Source organism: Chamaea fasciata, unplaced genomic scaffold, assembly GCF_029207755.1.
Source record: "Chamaea fasciata isolate MVZ Bird 193981 ecotype frontalis unplaced genomic scaffold, bChaFas1.0.hap1 SCAF_8, whole genome shotgun sequence".
NCBI lineage: Eukaryota > Metazoa > Chordata > Aves > Passeriformes > Sylviidae > Chamaea > Chamaea fasciata.
In genome coordinates, this window is record NW_027094093.1 from 12,563,258 (window position 1) to 12,585,711 (window position 22,454).

The following is a 22,454-nucleotide window of genomic DNA, read 5'->3' on the forward strand; positions in this document are numbered from 1 at the left end:
AAATAGTCCGCTTAACTATACATTTGTTAACAACCATTTGCATTATTCCCTTGGGACTACACTATGGCCATTTCAGAGTCTAGCACTCAAACACCACAGGATGACACGGCACATTTGTGACACACATTTGCCATTCAGAATTCTTTGGTCATCAAAGCAGACTTTCCCTGCAAAGAACTCTTGTATGGTCTCTTCTCTTTCACACTGTGATTCAGAGGAAAGCCCACCTGATGCAGGTTCTCTCTCAGTTCGTGTATCATCCTATTTTTACCACTCTTCTGGGCCAAGATATTGCTATCATCACAGTTTACCTTCCTGTACCTTTGTACATGGATCTCAGCCATATACAGCTTTCAGTACTTTCCATATTCTATTCTGCAGCAAGAAGCCACTCAGTTTCTGCAGGATTCAAAGACACCTAAAAAAGCAAGAACATCTCCATTAGTGAAAAGCTCCTTAAAACTTAAAGCCTTCCTGTAACAGTGTAGGATCCTTCCTTCCAGCAGTGAAGGATCTTGAATGGACGTTAGAAGTCAAGGAGACTGCACAGATAATGCTTTTTGCCTTCAGATGCTACAGCTGTCAACTCTACAGAATGATGTCCATTCCTGACATAATGATTTTATATTTGCAATTATTTGCTTATGGTTTAGTAATTCTATATGTGTGAAAAAGAGTACCTGAATTTTATGTCAAACTGCATCAAAACTTCATTTGAGGGGAAAAAATCCTACCAGATTTGTCACGGAATAACCAAGTAAACTAGAGTCAACATCATAAAACAACTGGCTTGCAGGTTAATTGTGGTCTGAACATAGATTTTCTTTTGAGTAGGAATAAGAAAGCTGTTCCAATTTTCTTCACAGCTTTTAAGTATTCAGAAACAGTCTCTACTAAAGAACAGTGGAGGGTTTGGGGTTTTTTTCCATTCAAACCAAGAGATTCACAAGGGATTTTTGAAGACTTTTTTAAAAAACAAGTAAGAGTCAACAGGTCACAGATATCAAGTTGCCCTCTTACTGCAAAAATGTTAATGCTACTGGTCTACAAGAATATCAAGAATTTCCTCATTGTACCACATATAAGGCAAAGTCTTTCTATTTACTGTTACAGGATAATCAGCTACAGGGCAATCCAGTATTTTAGAGCAAAAGCACATGAAATTTTTAGCAGCCATTCTCTGGAGGGAAATTTCAAGGTGACTAGAACAGTGCTTTATATGAATAAAAATATGCTTATAATTAGAACCGACTTCTTATATGATCATTTTGCATTTCCTATTAATGTTAGCAGGTTGCAGAAAAGGTATAGATACTTGAAAAGGCACAAAATTATAATTGATGTTATTTTAATTCTGTATTATAAAGAAACAACATATGACATTCCGTTTAGAACTAAAAAGCTACACTACTGCCTCCTTAAAAGTCTGGGCAGCTTTGGCAAGCTACTCACTAGTAAGTAGACTTTTAAAAAAAAAAAAAAAAAAAAGGCAGGAAGGCTGGAAGAATTCTCAAGTTATTCCTGACTTTCACAGCATCACTTGAAGATTATCACACAAGATGAAACAAGTGAGTTTATGCAAGAATTTGAGAAGTAAAGAGGACTCAGACAAAAGGGTGAAGGGCAAGCTGTCTTCATCAACTGACACATTAAAATTGGCCAGCTAGAGCTCGGAGTCATTCCTGTAGGAGTTTGGGACAGTGCAGCCAATGCTTTAACTATGGAGCCCACCTGTGTAAGCACACTGAGACAGCTGGAGGCAGCTGCTTTCCCTCAGCTGATAACCAAATCTCTCAGTTTAGCCTCCTCCAAAAGAAACACAGAAAATTCAACTTACCCCTGGCATTGCCTGCACACACAGGAGAGAGGGGGCAGACTCTCCAAAGAGTTCCATGCCACTATCTTTATTTCACCAGAATGAACTTTCCTGGACCCTGGCCAGTCCCATCCTTGAGCCTCCCACCACACAACTGGCTCTGCCACTGTTCCATCAAAGCAGTCCAAGATCCACGTGGACACTTATCCTGTCTTCAGGTATTATTCACACAGCAGTAGGTTTGTGTACCTGGGACCTGGCACTGTTTATGCTGGCTCCCATCTAAGGGGGAGAAAACAAATTAATTTCTGTTTCTGGGGCTGTCAGCCTAGCCAGTCTAGCTTGCTTGCTTACTGCATTTGTGATTTTGATTTTTAAACAATAATGCTACTAAAGCTCACTTTATAAGCAGTATAAAGAGAACTACACAGGCCCTGATCAGATGCTCTCAGTTTCACTGTAGAAGGCTTTGAACTACCTTTTAAAACTGGATCCAATCTTCACAGATATTCACATGAAATCTCTTTGACAGAACAAATGAGTAATAAGGTACAAGCCACATCTTATAAAATTCAGTATGAAGTAACACAAAGCATTTATCAGAAAACATAAACAAAAACTGCATTAAGCAGGTAGGTAATCAGCAGACCTGGAAAAGGACTTGCAGGTCCAAAAGCTTATTTATTCTCTTTCCTCCCAGTTATATCAGTCAGTCTAATGGGCCAACCTGCTGTTCCCTACAGATTTTCCCCTGCAGAAACATGGACTTGTATGAAGGGTAGTGGGCAGGAAAATGGACCTTAAGATAGAGGTTTAAGCAAGAATGCTTACACTGGAAATTGTGTGTGATCCTACACAAAGATTAGAAGGTGAAAACTTGTCTGATTCAGTGCAAGGATAAAAAAGGGGACAGAAGAACAATATTGTGTGTTTAGGCTACTTCTCTTTCTTGCCTTGAGCTTGTTTTATATACTCACAATTTTTTAAATAAGTGTATACAGTGAAGCCTTTGAAATCAAGTACATGAAATGCTTCAGTTTTACTGCAAACTTTCTGATGCATCAGGCATTATCACCATAAGTGCAGAACAGAACTCTCAGGCTGTGAAAGGTATCTTTTTTGCTCTCACTGTTTTGCTGTGCCCATCCTGGAGCTTCACTCAGTCTCTCAAACTACTAAATTAAAATCTACTTAGTAACAGTGGGAAGATTATTTCTAGCAGTCGCTGTTCAGTCCAGATCTTCAGTAAGGTACTACTGACAAGGCTGTAAAACCTGAGAATACAAGCTGAGGTATGAGGATCAGTTGCCTCAACACTGTTCTTATGTAAAGAGTTGGCAATAAAACACATCAAACTTACGAGCAATGCTTGAAAAGAAAAAGTCTTAAGAAAATTATCTCATAAAAATAGTTATTTCTCTCCCCACACAGTTTCACCCACTTCAGTCATCATTACTCTGAACTCCAGAACTTAGCAACAAATACTTGAGGGACAGCAGAAGCGTGGGAGGGCTTATTTATTTATGCTTTTTTTTTTTTTTTTTTTTTTTTTACAGGAAGTTCCTGGAATGAAGACTAGTCATTCCTATCTAACAAAGAACTTGTGAGTAAATAGCTACTGGAAGATTTTTCAGGATTTCTGGAGGCAACAATTTTCTACAAGAGTTCAATTAGAAGGAGAAGACCATCCACAGTGAAGCAGCTGGAAAACATAACTGGGGTCCCTGTCCCTCTAACCTAATATTGAAGTGTGTTACTTTGCAATCAAAAATCAATGACTGCAGTTATAAATGCTGTCCTGGAGCTGCATATTGCAAAAAGTTGTCCATAAAATTAATCGTGTGCATAAGCAGTCCCACATGGTTCAGTGGGTCTCATTACGTAAGTGTTAGCAGGGGTCTTAGGTCAAGATACTGCATTCCTTAAGGCAGACAGATTCCCACTGAAGTGATTAGGAGCACTTCATTTGCCAAATAGAAAGAATTCTAAGGTATTTGTTTGAAGTGTGATACGAATTTACTTTAGCCATAGTTCCACCTTTCTCTAATGTTTGCAGGAAAAAGTTGAGTGCAGAGGAATTACTGACCAAGGCAAATTTCAGACCCATATTCACAAGTATTTGCATCAGAAGTCCGTGCTTGCAGTACTACCATGTACATTTGACATCTGACCAAAGCATAACAAAACGACTATTCAAATTTCTGCCTCTCACACACACATTTCCTGATTCCCAAGAGCACGTGAGATTTTTGTTAACTTTTATACATACAAACAAATTGTTGCTCTTTTAGAACTGAAAGGCTGGACTACATTCAGTGCCAGGTAAATCATTTGGTTTGATCAGTGAGCAAGTTCTGCAACAGCGAAATGTGGTGAATTAAGCAGCCATCCTGCTAAATCGGCAGCCCAGGACTGAGCCCTTAGTGTCATTCACTACACATGGATCTATTGGATTATGGGTCATTAGTTCAATCACCTTTAGCAAGTACAACCAAATTGGGATGTTATTAAACATTTATCTTCGGGGGCAGATTAACTGGTGAAGATAAGGGGATCGTAGAGATTCCATTAGCACTGCCTATTTCAGCATGCATTCCAGTCATAAGCACCTTTCATTCATAAAAATATCTCTGGAACCCAAAGCATCCTACAGATGTCTGCCTTTACACGCTGCTGACTGCACGCCGGCACCCTCCAGACGCTGACCGGTTATTTTCAATACACATCTTTTGACAACCTCTTGCTGCTTTCCTACTCCACGCTGTCAAGACGGCAGGGGCAAACCTTTTTTAAGAAACAAATCAAAAGCTGGATTTCCCAATATTCAGTCGGTCCGAAGGACACTGAGACACTGAGCTTGCCTCTAGCAGCAGGCCGCTCAGTATTTTTGAAAGCCTGAAAAAATGTTATATGCCAAAATTTCTTTCCCCCAAGGGTTTATTTTAACTCTTAGCCCGGGTCTCCATGTCTAACCCCCACGGTGGCTAGAGCAGGAAGGCACAAGGCAAAGAACAGGGCCTGCCTGTGAGTCCCTCGGATGACTCAGGAAAAACCAAGACAAAGAAATTCTCCCAGATCTTTTGCAGGCCTTAATCGCAGGTCTTGAAAAGGCACTCCAAACAATCTGTGACACAATGGCACCAACAAAAGAGGCAGAAAGAGATCTCCCTTTACAAGAATGGTTTGTCAGGACAGGACAGAGAAAGAACTTTAGAAGAGAAACTGGAACAATTTATCACATTGGCTGTAGAGAGAAATGGTTCTTACTAATGCAGCTGAAGTCATCACCTACTTGCTAAGAAAAAAAAAGGGCAGATACACAAAAGCAGTCTCCTTTCCCTCTGAGGTCAGTTTGGGTTCTTTGAAAGTTTTACCTGGACCCCTCACGTGTCATTAAAAAGTAAGGAATTAACTGAGAGTTTTTACCACCCTGGTCTATTGTTTCAGCCCCTGAAGACACTAACATTTGTCATTGCTACAGTTTACATTCCTCCATATTTGTGGTTTCCACACAAGAAATCCAAATTACTTAAATTTTTATTTAAAGGTCAAATTCCAGAAGAAAATAATCACATGAGAAAGGATGGGTTGGGAGACTTTTGTTGCAGGTTCTGAACAGGATGCAATCAAAGGCAGAGCGCTACCTTTGCCTTACCCTGATTCTGATCATTTCCTCATTGCCTTGAAAGAGGGCCTAATCCTGATTTTAAAGCTGGGTTTAATACTATGAAAGAAGTAAGAAGCTTAACTATAATCTCAAATTTTTTGCATTGATGGGTAAGAACTGGGAAGCTGTGCAATAGAATTGAACCTCTTTTAGTTATGATTAAAACAACAAATCTCATTCTACCATAATTGATACATGACTTACAACATCAATAATTACTTTTGCTACAAAATAATTGTGACAACGAGGTTAAACCAACACTCAAGACTACATGTCAAGTATCTAGAGAGCCAGACTTGGCCCTGATTCTTATAGAAGGACCAATAAAGTGAAAAAGTCTTGTCTCCTAAGAGTGGATCTCAGGCCTTTTCATATAATTTTAAGTGGATCAAGACTCAGGCAAGCTAGATTGCTATTCCATTTCAAAGTCTCAGCCCAGTTTTTAAATAGTTACAAAAATAAAAAACCTGCATCTTAGCCAACTTTGTGATATGAGGGATGGCTAGCAGAGAAAGAGAACAAACCAAAACACGTTTCCTCAGCATCAACTCTTGAAATTCCCCAAAAGGCAGCAGATTTCACTGCTGAAAAGTGCATTTTTATGGAAGGGTGTTGGCTCTGTTATCAACTGCCATGCCCTTACTAGCTCTTAAAAGTAGAACAAATGTTAGGAAAGGTTTTATGACTGAATGGGGAAAGGCAGGAGACAGACTATTAAAAAAAGGCATGGGAAGGAGTTAGCACAGAGCCAAAATAATCTTGCAGCTGCATTACATTATCCCAGTGGGAAGTTGCCAGGCTGGCAGCAAAGTTAAACTGCATTCATGAAAGGGAAGCACTGATACCACCAGCTACAACTTGCATTAAATGAGCTTCCCACACCTCAGTGCCAACCCAGCTCAGTCCTGCTCTGCAACAATTTTGCTGTTCCAGCCCTGGGCCCGTTTTACACACAGGCTGCCAGTCCATCTGAACAAGCTTTACATCCAAACAAGCTATACCTCCATGTAATGGTTTATAATTAAGCTTCTTTCAGACCATCGCAATAAATAGTGAGGATTGTTCTATGTAAGCAACAGCTAGCAGACAGGTACTTCTCTGCAATCTGCTTCCCACCCCAACACAGGCTGAATATAACACTTAAAGTCTATATCCCAGACAAACTCCCATGTTATTTACACTAATTATAATATAGTACCACAAATGTACACAATACTTCTAAAATTACAAAATACAGATATTTTCCTTTCAAGCTGGGAGAGTTTACCATATCTCAGGGTAACAGCTTTGGAAAGGGAATTTACAGAAGAAACTGGAGTGTGAAAAGACATCTTGGAAAAGTTTCATAAGGTAAAGCAGATCAAGAAGCAGTACAATGGATAAATATCAAAAGGACAGGCTACACTTAGGGTAAGAAATGGCAGAAAGCCTGAAACCTTTTCATGTCCTTGTCAGCATAAGAGAGACTCAGGGTGCCAGCTGAATATTTTCTTTCATCTGCAACTGTACCACCACGGCCACCCCCCGGACTTTTCAACACTGTCCAAAACCTACTGTTTTCAGAAACTGACAGGATTTGTTGAGACCTTCCCTGCTGATGGAGAAGTGAAGACATAATGGGAACAGCAGTGTGGAACTACAGAAACACAACCCACGCATTTCTTCAGTCTTACACAGGGACGCAGGCTTTGGAGTTGGTTTAAAGGTGCACGGCTCCTTCAGGTTACACAAACTCTCAGGGAGGAACAGATGTTAGAATAATAGAAATTTCTATGCCATTTAATTCAAAGCATGTTAAAAACATGAACAAAAGCAAACCCTGGGCTATAAAAGCAGACTGTAGATGGGATCACCTCACTAGCGAAATGCAGCTGCATTTGCTGTGCAAAATTGCAGCTAATGGCTCATGGTGACTTTACAGCATCATCCAAAGCCCAGAAAAGGATGGCTCTGAGGCCACATTCAGGAGCTAACTTTTATTACTTGCAGTTATGAGAACTATTTCTAATAATTCAGATATTAAGTACAATTCATAGTATGTCATGGCTCTGAAACGCTTTTGGTCATCTTCACAGAAAACTCTAGTCTTTGGAGAGACCTGACAAGAAGAAAAGAATATGCACCATTTATGTGAGTGAGAGGAATGAGAAAGACTCAAGTCCTCTTCCTCCACAGTGTATCTTATCTCCTAATACTATCATGCAGCTGCAGAGTTTTATCTGTCACCAGAACAATAATATTTAGTACTATCAGAACGTAAAGAACAATACAGAATCCACTTTATGCAGTCTAAATACATGGTGAATATTCCTATAGGGAAGCAAGTCCAAAGAAGAGGATGCATCTTTAAAATTCCTCACCTTAACCCCAGGCCTCAGTTGAGGACTGTTCTTGGTGTTTCTGATCTTTGAACGGTCCAGTAAATAGGCCAGAGTTAACTCATCAGTGCTGGTGAGTGATTCAGTCTTTGCTTACAGTTTTGCACTGACTCCAAACTCAAGTAGGCATTGCATAACACTGGCTTACATTAAACAGTTTTTCCACAGGTCTTTGTATATAAAAAGAGGAGGGTTTTTTATTAATAGATTGTTCCAGAGCACAGTTTCATGAAAGTGGGACCATACTGTAAATACAGAAGACATGGAGTCCTTAATCTGTAGTGAAGGAAACACACAGAGACACTTTAGTGTAGATTTCTGTAATATATTGTGTCTACTGCCCTTTATGGGGCAAATGCAGATACATTTCTTTATCTTCACCCTCTCTTCCAACAGAAAATCCCCACAAAGGTGCAGAACTACCTAGAGAAATGATTCAAAGATTTTTCTTAAGAACCACTAGGGAATATTTATTTGCGGACAAAGAAGGTTCACAAGTATTTTGCTCCTATCTTCATATTCCCCTCAAGAACTTTAGCATCTACAACAGAAATCAGTATCCTTTTGCTAGGTTCCCTGTGGAAGCACAGATTCCCTCTCAAAACCAGCCAGCTACAACACAGTGCTAGGGGGAGAAGTTTTTTGAAAAAAGACATCTGTATTTGTAGAGATCTAAAAATGAAGATATCATTCATCTGATACACTGTCGGTCAACTCTTCCTTTCTTTGGTGTTCACTTTTCACCAACTGAAATCACAAGGCATGAAGTCAATAGATATTTAAGCTATTTAAATAGCACCAAGGATAAAGGTCATGCCTCTGATGTGATTTATCTTCACAGGAACCCTACCAAACCTTGGAAACCACGGCCTTGGAGATAGGAGATTCTGGAGGCTGTATAGATAAGGGGCTGGTGTATTCAGACTACAGATAGCTTTTTCCAGAGTGTATTTAAATAGCTTAGAGCAAGGTCTTAGCAAAAACAAACAAACAGAAAACCCCAAAACCTTCCAACAATGTGATGTACTCTGGCAAATGCCCATGAAGTTGTAGAGAATTGCTCTCACCTGTACTGGCTGAGAGGCTGCTGTTTTCCCCAAGCATTACACAGCAAAGGAAATCAGCAGCCAGGTCTTCCAGTAACTGCTGCTTCACAGCAGCTGCAAGCTAGCCCAGCAAAACAAACAAAAGCAAAGGTACAAAATCATAATAAGAGTAGTAGTAATAATAAAAATCTTCCAACAAAGTAGCAAACCGAATCACTCAGAGGTCAGTCAAACATAAGAACTGATGCCAGTGAGAAAAAGGAGAAGGAAAAGCCTGGAGCTCCTCATAGATATCTCAGGACACCAGTTCCTAAAGATGTAGCAGAAATAGGCAATTCCAGTACCACAACTGCCCAGCATCATGTAAATGTGTCAGTAGATAATTTGGTAAATATTTTTAAAAAGTAGTGAAACCAAATAAACAGAGAGGAAAGTCAATACCTCCCTGAACTTCTGTGCATATTACTGTACATGTGTGAAAAAACTGCTCACATGACTTTTTAAAGTTTGACCAGTCCTGTGAATTCTGCTACAAAAGAATCTCATTTTTTGTTTCAAATTTTCTCTATGAAACAGAGCTCCAGCTTGTGTAACAGACAGCAATAGCACAATTAAAAAATTCCACCTGAGGCCAACTCTGTTCAGCAACCAGAGAGGAAGAGAACTAATTAAAACCACGTTCTCTAAAATCAGAAGTGATTAGCTGCACATACCAAACAGAACATAGTATCTGTCACAGGCAACTGACCTCAAAACAGGGGAGAGAGCAGCAGAGGTGAACACAGTTACAACAAAACACACAGTCTGAAGGAAAAAGTGATTTAAGACCTACTAGAATCACTGGTATTTGTGCTTGGGTGAAAAGAACAGCAAATGTGGAGCTACAGTAGATACTAAGGGTACATTCATGCAATCCCGGCAGAGATAAACCTGATGACATAATTGGGAGTTCTGCCTATTTTCTTTGAGATCGGTGTCTCAGTAATTTATTAAGCTCTCTTAACCAGTAACTCCAGATAGGAAGGATTTCAGATTAATTAACTACAGGTTTAAACCCGCAAAGGAGCATTCTGCATCTCAGAGACCACCTCACATCCATGCAGGAGGGAAGGCATCTCTTAAGAACAAACATGGGGGCCATTACTGACCAATTTTGAAATTTTCCCTGCATTGCTCAAATCTCTATAGACTGTAGCAAGTACCAGATTTGCTTCTATGGCAGTCAGAAAGCTCTTGAATCACTAACATGGGAATAACAGCATTGTTATTACTCCCAGACATTTCTTTCTTCACTTTCCAATGTTTTCTCTGTGCTATCTGTCATTACCTTGTTCTCTCATTTTCCTTTTCATTAACAATTATTATTCAAGGGAGGAAATGTAACACAGACTAAGAATTCATTCAGCATGAATGGACAGAGACATTTGGTCTAGCGACTCCAGCAGAGGATCAGGAGCCAGGCTGCTTGCAAGGCCCAGCCTGACAGTCTCCCCCTTGGTCTCTGTGCAAGTCATTTAAGGTCAAGGTCAGACACAAGCTAAGTAAGGAGTCAATTCCTTTGAAGAAAAGAAAGGGTTAACTACACTAACACTGATGTTCCTACCTGTAGCTAAGCTGTCCTTGCATGAAGAGCAGATACTTCCTTCAGGTTTATCCTCACCACAGTTACAGCACAGGCGATCATGAGCTCAAATATTTTGTGATCACATCAATGCATAGCACGGCTTTAAAAACGCCACAGGCAGGGAAAAGCTGTGTGCACTTCATCAGCTCGTCAAGGCACAACTTGACTTGGATGAGAACCTTCTCCCAGAATGACAGAAATAAAGGATGTGGGTTTTTTTCTGATCTGCTCTAGCTGCAAACTTGCATGTTTGCAAACATCACACAAACCAGTCCCCAGCAAGAACTAGTGTTGGCTGGTTCACCACAGTCATCCCATGAAGACAACTTACTGTGGTTAACATCTAAGTCCCATTTCTTCTCCTTCAGTCTTATGGTGTTGGGTGTAAGAAGGAACTCCCACAGAAAGGTGCTCTGCAGACAACAGCATGTGTAGATTTCAGGTACAGTTCCCCAGTGAGGATCCCAGCTTTCCCATCAGATTTCTATATCTTCTCTCCACAGACATATATATGACAAACAAAGCAGCAGTGCTTCTTTCAGCCTTTAGTTCTCCAACTGAACAAAATAATTTTCACTTGTTTAACTACAGAGGTGGGGAAAAGACAGTAATTCACTTTAGCATTAACGTGTTTGTGTTTCTTTTTAGCATACAGTAGAGCAGAACCTGACAAAGTAGATCCTTCTCAGGAAATGAGCCAGTTAAAAATAAGTTGTGTGAAATTCAGCCTAATTCATGTGGCACCATTTGTTAGGTGCATGAACCTGTAACTTATTTCTCCCTCATTTTTCTACTAGGAAATAGGAGCACTGATGCTGAATTCAGAGAGCCTCAAAGTCAGGATTGTCTCTCTCTGGGAGTTTCAGATTAATGCAGGATAAAGAGATTAAGTGGGACTTTGGTTCCCTCCTGCATTCCTCTGACATTCCATGGATACCTGAGGCAGAACAACAAGGTAGCATCAATTCTGTGAAAGGTGCAAGACTCCTCATCAGTTCCTAAAGTTTACATGCAAGCTGATACATTTTCAAAGTAATAAGGGTGAAGGAATTCACTTGTTAAAGTGAATGGATTAAGTATGGATTAGACTGAATTAGCAAGATTTTTGTCTCCTATTTCCCTTTTCCCCAAAAATAGATATTATCTTGAGAGTCATTGCTGCACTTTTCTTTCCAGGTTAAGAGAAAAAACAAACATCATCCCATCTTTCAAAGCTTCACCAACAGTCAGGTTTTTTGGCCAAATTTTCACAACCAGAACCATGAGCAAACTGAGGGTTCTCCACCAGGTGCCTTACACCTTCCTCTGACTTCAAAACACAGCAAACTTCAGCACTACCACAAAAAACCAAACAAAAACCTGAAGATTAGTGCCTGTATGTCTGTCCCCCCTCCTTTATTCCTCTTCCATGTTCTCACTGTGATATTGCCTCACCAATATACGCCAGCAAAAGCATTTATTTTAATGGATTTGAGCTTAAACCTAACTAAGTAAAAAAGTACAGCAAACCTCAAATAAACCTTAATGTAATCCACTAAAAAGCCATACATACCTTTCAGCTGGGCAAAGGACACAGGATTTTAGTGGCAGCTGCAAAATATTAATGAAAATAACTCTTTCAAAGAGTCATACTGGAAACCTCTGATCTAAACTGCTACATGCTCAAAGCTTTACTGAGAACTGAAATACATGGACTTCTGAAAACATACTTTTTTTCTCCCTTCTAAAGAAGTAAGCAAAATCAAATTTATCTTCCTGGACAAAGTCAGAACCCCACTGAACATCATCCTTAGTACCAGCTGAGAGGAGGAAGTTCAGGTACAAGTTCAGAGGGCATTGGCTATTTGGCATTCACTCACCACGCAGGCATTGAGCAGAATGTGATTTATTTTATTTTCAAAGCTGAATGAACTGCCATGGAGAAAGGCACCATTACTGTGTGCTAAAAATATCCAAACACAGGGGGACCACAGAGGAGTTGGTGTACTGTAAATTCATATTCCAACATATTGCACACTAACTTTCCTGTACAGACAAGCCCTTAGACTAATAGGCACCTGGGAGTCTTCAAGTCTGAGTGCCCAATAAATAAAAAGGCTATTTTATTTTTTTTTTTTAAACTAGTGCTCTGGAACCAAGCTCTGATGTCCCTACTCAGACAATGCTTCCATTGAAATCAAGTCTTGGTCTATTATTAAATACTATTCCTTTTACAGCTGCAAGCTTTCCAGGCTAGAGGACAGGGATTTCATATCAAGTCAAATAATTAATCTCTGTCCAAAGGGAATTGTGTAGGCATTTATTTTGATTTTATATAGGTACCTTAATACTCCTTGATACAACAGACTTGTGCTGATGCCTACTGAAGTAACTGCCTGCATATCCACCAGTTTCCAACTCAGATAAACAAAAAACAAAAACTAAGCAAAACCAACAAAAAAATTCGAAGTTAATCTTTTAAAAACTGTTCCAGACTCAGATTTCTTTTGGACAAAGTCAAGGACTATGTTTGAAAACCATTAACACAGCTTTCAGTTCTACTTTACCAAGCTATAAGAACCCAGTGAACACTCAGAGGAGAAAATGGTGTGCGTTTGAAGGCTCCACTGCACTGAGTTCAAAGTACCCTGAGGCTCAGTTGTGTGAGCTGCTCCCCCCAACCACAGCAGTCCCCCATACTGACAGACAAGCTTGAGTAGAGCCCACTGAACTCAGTGAAACACGGCTAGACAAGAAGTTAACTCACTGCCAAAAGTTCACAACCTGATTTATCAGCTTCCCAGTCCAGTGAGCAGTCCTGTTTCAGCAAATCTGCCTACCCAGAGCCAGGCACTACCTGGAATTATCTGCAATTCTGCACAGCTGCAGGGAAGTGACTGCACAGGTAAGGCTTAGGCTAATGAAGCAGACCCATCCAGTGTTAGCTCTAGCTGCAAGAAGCTGCTCAGATTGTGACACAAGAATTCCTTGAGCTACCCAGCCAGCACACAAAGGAAACAATCACATCCCTGTTATTTTCACTTCCTGCTATAGTTTCTACTTTTTTAGAATGATGGGTAAATGACAAACATTTTCCTTCCAGGAGGTTCACTCATTTATAGTGGTGTCCACGGTAAGTTTGACAGCTTTATCTTTTCTCAGCTACTTACAGCTGTGACTCCATTACTTTGAAGTCAACTTGGATTTGGTTGGAATGAAGTGCAGACATCAGTGACTCGGGCTTAGCGTGTCACCTGCATTTGTTATCTTGCAGTAGACAATTTAATCAATTTTAGTTTTTTGTCTAGGCACCAGAACAAGACAAAAACTCTGATCAGCATTTCACAGGGTTGTTTCTTCACTGCTAGCAGGCCATTTAACATCTGATAGACCATATAAAAAGGTCTTCCCAGGGGCTTAGAGTGTTTGGGCTGTTCTTTTATAGTGCAGAAGGTCATTAATGAGCAAGCAAAAGCAATGTGGAAACAGCTAGACCAGTCTTGTTGAGTTAATAAGAAACTGTCATTCTGCTTCAGTACTTTCTCATTAAGCCTAGCAGTGTTCACTGATGGTACAAATCTATTTTAATGCTCAATTTAATTCCTCAAGACTTGAATCAAAGAAAGTTTGGCCCTCCCTTTTTTCCCTTGACTTTATCTGTTCAGCACTTTCTGAGAAAAAACCACATTGTTTTCTTTTACAAATGCAGCTCAAAAGCTGAAATTCATACTTTTTAAAAAGAGCTAGACATACCTTGACTTTTCTGAACAGAAAAACCGACATCACAAAACAAATTTTGTCCCCTTGTTCTCATAAAAGTCTATAAAGATAGACACCGTGTTGTCATCCCATGCACATTTTCATGGAGTGGAGTCTTAAAATAGCTTAGTTGTTGGGTTTAAGTGTCACACATAAATTAAATTCCCCATTGTTTAAATAGGATCAAGGAACAGATACCACCTATAACTGAGTAAGAAGGGTTTGTCATGCAATGTTAACAATGAAATCTGAAAGCTACTTCTTGCTAAGAACAAGAAAAGCTTAATTAACTCCCTAACTACTCTCCTATGCCCCACTTAATTTTGGTGCTCTGACTAGATTCTTAACTGCTTTCACCTGCCTTTGTTGTTACCTTCTGCAGAGGATCAGTTACCTGTTGTTCAGAGCTTTTGTTGCCAGATCCATTTTCTCTTAAGCAGCTTTTACTGCTGCGGTAACTCTTCCAAGAAACTGACTCAGTAGAAACTCAGCATCACCCAAATGCTAAGGAAATGCTGCTCAAATGCTTAAAGTTATGCAACAGTGATCTTCATGTGACGCTGAGGTTCCCCTCAGCCTTGTCCCACAGCTCAGGTAAGTGCAGATGTGGGATAAAACGTCCTTACTGTCCAGTTGTTGATGCTTGGTCACTGCAGGCTCAGCCTCTTCCTACCATCACCTCAGATCAGGCACAGAAAGCCACCAATGCAGCATTCAGTAACTTAGGCCTAGCTTCAGGCACATGTAAGTCCAAAGGAAGAGGGAAGGAACAGATTAGAGAGAAGTTCATCAAAGGAAATTGATGGAAAAGAGTCACATGTTCCCTTTTGTACTTTACATGAACAAAACTTTCATGTGTGCATCAGGCCAGAACTGCCAACACCAAGCAAGGCGAGTTCTCTCCTGCTGTTTTGAACACTAAAGAAAACAGTCCAGTGCATTAGTGAGGGAGTTTCACTCTCTTATCTGTTATTCTCCAGCATTTGTTAGCTAAAGCTCTCAACTCTCCTGGCTACCCATTGCTCACACCAGGGAAGTTCCTAAAGCACACCTTTTCACACAGCATGGGTTTCATCTCATGATCAGTTGATTTCTCTTTTCTGAACTCCACATATATGGAATTTCTTGTTAGTAAGCCTGTAACAACTGTACATCCCAGCTCTGAAAACTCCCTCCAGGACTGTTTCCACAGAACTCATTTTTATGTTAGTTTCTTTTCCTTTTCTTCCCTTTACAACAACCGTCCAAGAAGTCCCTAAACCTTTCAAGGCAAAGTACTACTTCCTGCAGTGCAGATACTGTACTAAGGACCTGAAGTTGCTGAAGACTCGAAATCTCAAATCATTAAGGTCATACAAGGGGGGAAAGCATTTAAAAGACTGAAAAAGAAGTGAGAAAGATAAGGTGCATCCCAACAGACCAAAAATATTGCAGGATCCCAGTAACGTAAATAAACAGTTTTTATTATAGGCCCTACTGTTTTTGTGGCATGCTTTAGAAAACCACTGATCTGAGATAACTTTAGAGAAATCTTCCATTATTGTAATTCCATGAGTGTTTCCCATTATGCACTGTTGCAGATACACTTCAGGACAACTACAGATTTTTCCCTCCCAATTACACATTGGCCAGACGAGCACTGGTAATTTTCTCAGTACCAGTAGTCTTGAAGGCAGTGCAGCTTCCAGGGAGAAGAAGGAAGATGCTAGTTAAATCTGTATATAATACATACCGCCCACTACCTCAAAGCAGATTGAGGCTAGTGTTGGAATCATACCTAGCATTATCACAATCTACGCTGCACCATGTCAAGGCACAGTGGTGACAGCACGACACCACAGAAGCAGCAGCATGGCTGGTAGAACTGACAGTAACTACCAAACAAAGACTTGAGCTGCAGTTTTTCTAGTGAGGAAGACGGGAGCAGCAAGGCAGCAGAAGTACACAGCCCCTAAGACAAATAAGACCTAAACATCCACAGCAGCAAGTATACATGCTTTTACTGTTCCTGATACTGTGTGAAGCGACTCAGCTCTGTGTAAAAGTCATCTGCATACTAACTACAACACGAAATAATAAGAAATAAAATGTAAAATGTTAGTGAGAAATATAAAAATATTAGTGAGAATTCATGCAAGGTTGAAGAGCTTCTGAAGGATCAAACAAATGTGAAAAAAAAAAAAAAGGAACATTGTCTCAGGAAGTTTCCTTTTTGTGTCCTGGTTATAATTGGAAAAAAAATCCTCATTTTTAAAGTCTCTTCTCCATTTTGGCATTTTTATTACATAGCCTGCATAATACTAGTTTGGCTTTTCTTAGTGTATATTGTTGATTCTGGATACCTGAAGTTGATCTCCTGAAGTCAGTACTCCATATGTAAAGGAACTCTGTTTAGCAACCTGTGAGTTCTTTGCTCTTCCCTCTGCACTTTAACCTTCAGTGACAATGGTAAGATATGTCAGCAAAATGCTGTTTTTCATGCTGCCATCACTGCTTCTTTCTTGCTGTCTCATCAGGGCCGGCCTTAGGTCGTGCAGGGCTCTCTGTGCCAGCATCACACACAAGCTGATACCTGACTCCTTCCTCAATTATCACTGAGTCAATAAAATCGGCCAGCATGGAGGAGCTATGCAGGCGTTGCCTCCTTTCTGGAGACAAAGATACTGGAGTTTTTCTCCCTCAGGCAAGAAATAAGAAGTGTGAGATGTGATTTGTGATGAAATTCAGAAACACGCTAAACTTGCCCGGTTTCAGATTTCATTACCCCCACAGTAGAAAGGTTTGGCAAAGTAAGAGAAATTCTGCCAATTAAGAACACACAACGTCAAGAATTCAGGAAGCTTCCAGCATGCAGCAAGGTGAGAAGTTCCAGCTTCAGTCAAGCTTTCTGTTGAGATTTGTTCAGGCTTTGAATTCTTCTTACAGGGTTTTGCTTATGGACCAAGAAGCTGTTGAGCAACTACACATATCCCAACAAAAATAAATAGAGTCATTTCAGCTTTGCAAATAGTCATGGGTAACAGAACAGCTGGGAATGCTGTGCTCCTTCTTGGGCTTGCAGTAGTCTTATGCCAAAAAGGACTGGTGGACACTCTCAGAGCTCAGAGCAGGATGATAGCAGCTGCCCCACCTAAGGATGCACCACTTCCAACAGTGCTAACGATGCTGTCACTCTCAACAGCAGCTGACAACTTAAGGAAGAACAGTTCATGTTGTTACGATGAATTTGAAGCCCACCACATTCAACATCAGTTCCAAGACTCATAACTACAGATTTGGAGTTCATGTCTTTCTTTCTCTGCCCTTTCCTGACCAGCATCCCATGGGGCACACGAGATCACCCCCACAGTATAAGTTCTTCTGAGACAAGCTCTGCATATACCTTAGGTAAGTTATTAAAGCCTATACGTTGCAGGAAGTATAAAAACAGCTGATGCATGGATCTGGGCCTTTAATGTTGGGTGATCCTTGTGCAAATTTGTCCAGATATTGTGGGGAGGGGTGGCGGGTCTTTAGAAAGTGAAGATCCTTCTCTACAAGAATTATCTCCTTTAAAATTTGTGAGAGCTTTTACAGTCACACATTTCAGCGTTGTGCCCTGCCAGCAAGTTGTGCCGTGTATGCAGCTTTCCAGACATCCGTGAAACAATGGCTCTCTCTGCTGGTGCCTCAACGTCCCGTACCACAGGCCAGCTCTGCGAGGAAAAGCACTGAATACCCGCAAGCAGAATGGCTTCCTTTATTCGGGGAGAATCCTGCTCCTTCCTCTCCAGGAGTGAAGGTCATTCTTTTAATACGGGTTTCCCAAGTAGTACCCTTAAAATATATATTGAGAAAATAGTCTTCTATTGCGAAAGAATTCCTTGTTTCTACATTTTACTCTTGTACTTTCAGCTAAACCTAGCAAGAAAACTGGGGCTTTGTGAGGAAGAGACACAGATTGCTGTTTATAGACCCCTTTGACTTTTTTATTATTAATTTACCCAGTAGTCGAGGTCTGATAATTGAAATCACAAGTGTTGTGATCTGGCAACTTCAGTCTGGCTCATAGAACATTTGCTAACTTCGATTTTAAATTTAAAAAAAAAAAAAATCAATCTCTTTACTACTGCTGTCTTATATAAGGCTTCAGGAGACTTTTAAATTATCATACCATTTAATGGCTCAATACTGGTTCAAAGATTTGGAAGTACATCTGAACCTCAAATCTTCAATTCTAAAATACTACCCAAAAGCACCAAAAAGGAGGGAAATCCAACATTCCCGTGGCCATACTATTGTCACATTTGCCTCCAGTAAGTCTTTAATCTTACACCTTATTTAATCATTAAGATATATTAAATAATTCTTTTAACCATTCTCAGAGTCCTCAGACTAAAACACTTGATTGTGACAGCATCTAATTGCTTTTTAGGGCATTTTAAGACCACCTCCTAAAACTAGGACTGAGAAAAAAAAGAAAAAAAAAAAAAAAGAAAAAAAAAAAAGGCAATGTATCATAGAGTCATAGAATTGTTCAGGTTGAAAAAGAACACTAAGTTCATTTAGTGCAGCCATCAACCTAACACTAGCAAGTGTCCCAGCAATGTCCCTAGGAGCCACATCTACATGTCTTAAGAGTGCTAACTCTTTGTACAAAATTCTTACATTTAGGCCCACACCTGTCAGAATCAACTGCCTGCTCTAAACCAATTCACCTTCAGACAAGAATCATGGAATGGCTTGGATTGGGAGGAACCTTAAAGATCATGTACTTCAACTCCCTGCCATGGACAGGGACACTTTCCATGGGATCAGATTACTTACACCATCCCACCTGGCTTTGAACAGTTCCATGGATGGGGCATCCACCACTTCTCTGGGGAACCTGTTTCAGTGTCTCACCACCCTTACAGCAGAGAATTTCTTCCCAATATCAAACCTACCCTCTTTCAGTTTAAAGCTCTTCCCCCTTACCCTAGCACTACATGCCCTGCAAAAAGTCCCTTTCCAGCTCTCTTGTAGGGCCCTTGAGGTACTGGAAGGGTGCTTTAAGGTCTGCCCAGAACCATCTCTGAGGAAGCAAAATTGAGCCTTTCCTTTTTCCTTTAATGATGCTATTGATTTAAAAATATATCTTAGACCTATATTCAGGAAAACCAATCAGGACTTCACAGTACTTACTAATTAAAGTGTGAAACGTCAATATTTGTAGCTTGATCTTCAGAGAAACTGAGCACTCACTGCTGCTAAAGTGACTGAAAGCTATGGCTTCACATCTCCCCTAAACTGAAAACAAAAATCTGAGTTTCTAAAATATTTCAAGGTCTTTGGATGACAACTATTACAGAAATGAAACTGTAATTATTAAAAAATATTCACCACTACTAAATATGCAAAGCATCTGCAAATGGGTCTTTGGATCTTTACTGCAGCAAAAGAGAACGGAACTCACCTTAGTCATGAGGAGACAAGTGATCTCCAAAGAGAGTAGCAGCTACCTGATGGGCCATTACAATTACACAGGGTGTTCATTAGACAAGTATTCTGAAAAGTTTTAGGGCTTACAGATGTGCAAAACATGTTGAGAAGTTAAAGCAAAACCTCAGGATTTTTCTGCACCTTCCTAAGCTTTTTATTAAGTGGAATCAAGTCTAAAGTTTGATTTTTTAAATGCAGGATATACAGCTTGGGTCTGGAACAACAGCTGAGATCTCCCAGTCATCAGGAAATGCAGGAGACCTTTGGAATAAAAACAAGTAACTCAGAAAAGCAGTATATAAGAGGAGACTTACCACTGAACAGAGAGCAGGAAAGAAAATACCCAATAGACAGCAGCTTTGATCTTGTAAGTCCTATGGCAGCAAAACTTCCTGCCCCATCCCCTGTAACATCTTTGACTATCTATTTCTGTTGAAGTCTAGTTTCAGTCATGGTTCAGACACTAATGGCAATATATTAAGTGCTGTCTGGCTTGTGGTACAGATTCTGTCTGCTTTGTACCATCAGGATGAAGCTAAGGTGGCAAAACAATCACTCACTAGCAGAAATTGTATATAGTTGACTGTCAAGTGATGTATGTGTACACAGAAGTGCAGACACTACTGATTAATGGCAGAACAGCACTGCTCCTCATAACCCCTCCCCAGGACCTGCAGCACTGAAATAACGCTGAAATAATCCTCTCCTCTGGAGGAGCTGAGGACGAGCTCTGTCTCAAAGCACATTTTGAGACACCAGCAGTTCAGTTTCTCCCTGTTGTTGGTCTAACAAGTGATCTTAGGGGTAAAGAGGACCAGGAGATCTCAGTGCACAGCACACAGCCTCCCTGGTACAAGAAGGAGCTGCAGAAGCAGGTACACTGAGAGCAGGTAACAGCCAAAACAAAGACCAAAACAAGGGCAAACAGCAATTCTTTGCACAAATCAGTGGACATTGGTTTAGCTCTCAGCAGAAATCCTTAACTAACTTATAGAGGAAAACAGTTTTATTTTTTCCTCAGCAGTTCTACATCACTGGGAACACAGAGCAACTTGAAGTTCTCTTCATGGCTCAGGTTAAGTTTTCATGCAGGAATTTTAGACCCACCAGCACAGTGCTTGTACAACAGTGGACTGCAGCAGTTGTGGTCAAGTCAGTGTGCAAATCCTGAAGAGATGAATGTTTCTTATCAGCAACTCATAATGTAACAAATTGGCACAACCATTTCAGCTTTTGCTGTTTGCAAGGAGATAAACTGGTACCCCTTATCACCATGTATCATAAGCACTTATAGTAAGGTTAGCTAACAAGAAACTGATCTCTTTGCATCTTTCTGAAGATTCCTGCTTTACTCTTTCAATTTTCTTGGATTTTGTTGGGCCTTGCACTGTAGGCAGCAGACTGTGAGAGGTGGAGAAAGCATGCACAAAGTACACCAGCAGTCAGAGGCAGCACAAAGCTCACAACTCACCTGTCTCATATTGCAGCTTCTCTCTACTGGATAGCATGGCCTTCTACCATTTGTGCCCAGCAGAGGTTAAGTTAATTGCAAACATTTAATCTAGACAGACAGCCAAGAGCAGTCAAGCCTTTAGGAGAGCAGTCAAGGCATCAGTTGTGTTGATTAGGACAAGATCACAAGTTCCAGGTTAATAGTTGTCTGCATCAAGGTCTTAATATTTTCTCCCCAGTTTTTCTGTCTGAAGTCTGCTAGAGTGCTGATGATGCATTTGAAGCACCTTTTTTTGACCATAATAAATGAAACTTCAAAACTAGATTCTTGGTGTATTTGATTAACTTAGGTGGAGCAAGAAGAGAGACAGAAAGACTAAGAATATGCATTTTAAGAGTCACCAAGTTATTTCATTGGGGAAATTCTCTTATGAGATTTAGATGAAACCACAACACTTGGGTCCTATTTATGATTTGTTCTGACACTTTCCTGCACTACGAAAACAAAAACAAACAAAAAGCCAAAAAACCAAAAAAACCAAACAAACCCCCCACACACACACACAAAAAACCACCAAATAAACCACAAAACCCACATAAATATAAAAGCATTGACAGAAAGACCAGATTTACCTCTAGACTGAAATATTTGTTCTCTGAAGGAATAATCACCATAGTAATCCACACCATTCCAGTTTTCCCCGCCTCAGCCCATCTTGCCTCCAAGAGCCACCCCAGCCAGCACCTCCCACACAGCAAGCAGGAGCAGAGGAGATGAGAAATGGTGCTTGCAGGTGCTGCCAGGGACATGTGCTGAAGAAACTCCAATGAAATGAGGATTAAAAAAGAGAGAAAAAAGACTTACCCAGTGTGTCCTTCCTGGCTGTGGTTACTACAGACAGGCAACTCAGCCGCCAGCATCCACCACTACAAGATGGCTGCTGCTCCTCAAGGAACCTGTGCCCACCATGGGGAGACAGCCGGGCTCCCTCCCCTCACAGGTGCTGTGCAGTCACACTGAGGGGCAGCCGGGCTCCCTCTCCCCGCAGGTGCTGTCCGGCCACACTGAGGGGCAGCAGGGCTCCCTCCCCTCACAGGTGCTGTCCGGCCACACCGAGGCGCAGCCGGGCTCCCTCCCCTCACAGGTGCTGTCCAGTCACACCGAGGGGCAGCCGGGCTCCCTCTCCCCCGCAGGTGCTGTCCGGCCACACTGAGGGGCAGCCGGGCTCCCTCTCCCCCGCAGGTGCTGTCCGGCCACACTGAGGGGCAGCCG

At 40.8% G+C, this 22,454-nt stretch overlaps 1 long non-coding RNA gene across 3 annotated transcripts in view; it reads right to left on the reverse strand.

Moving 5' to 3' along the window:
- LOC136292960 (uncharacterized) overlaps positions 1–22,124 on the reverse strand; it is a 57,330-nt gene extending 35,206 nt beyond the window's left edge. For all 3 annotated transcript variants that reach the window (XR_010722025.1, XR_010722023.1, XR_010722024.1), the window contains exons 1-2: positions 22,047–22,124; positions 322–418 (exon numbers count right to left, since the gene is read on the reverse strand). This is a non-coding gene — a long non-coding RNA (uncharacterized lncRNA). The remainder of the gene's footprint in view (positions 1–321; positions 419–22,046) is intronic.
- Between the last annotated feature and the right edge of the window lie 330 nt (positions 22,125–22,454).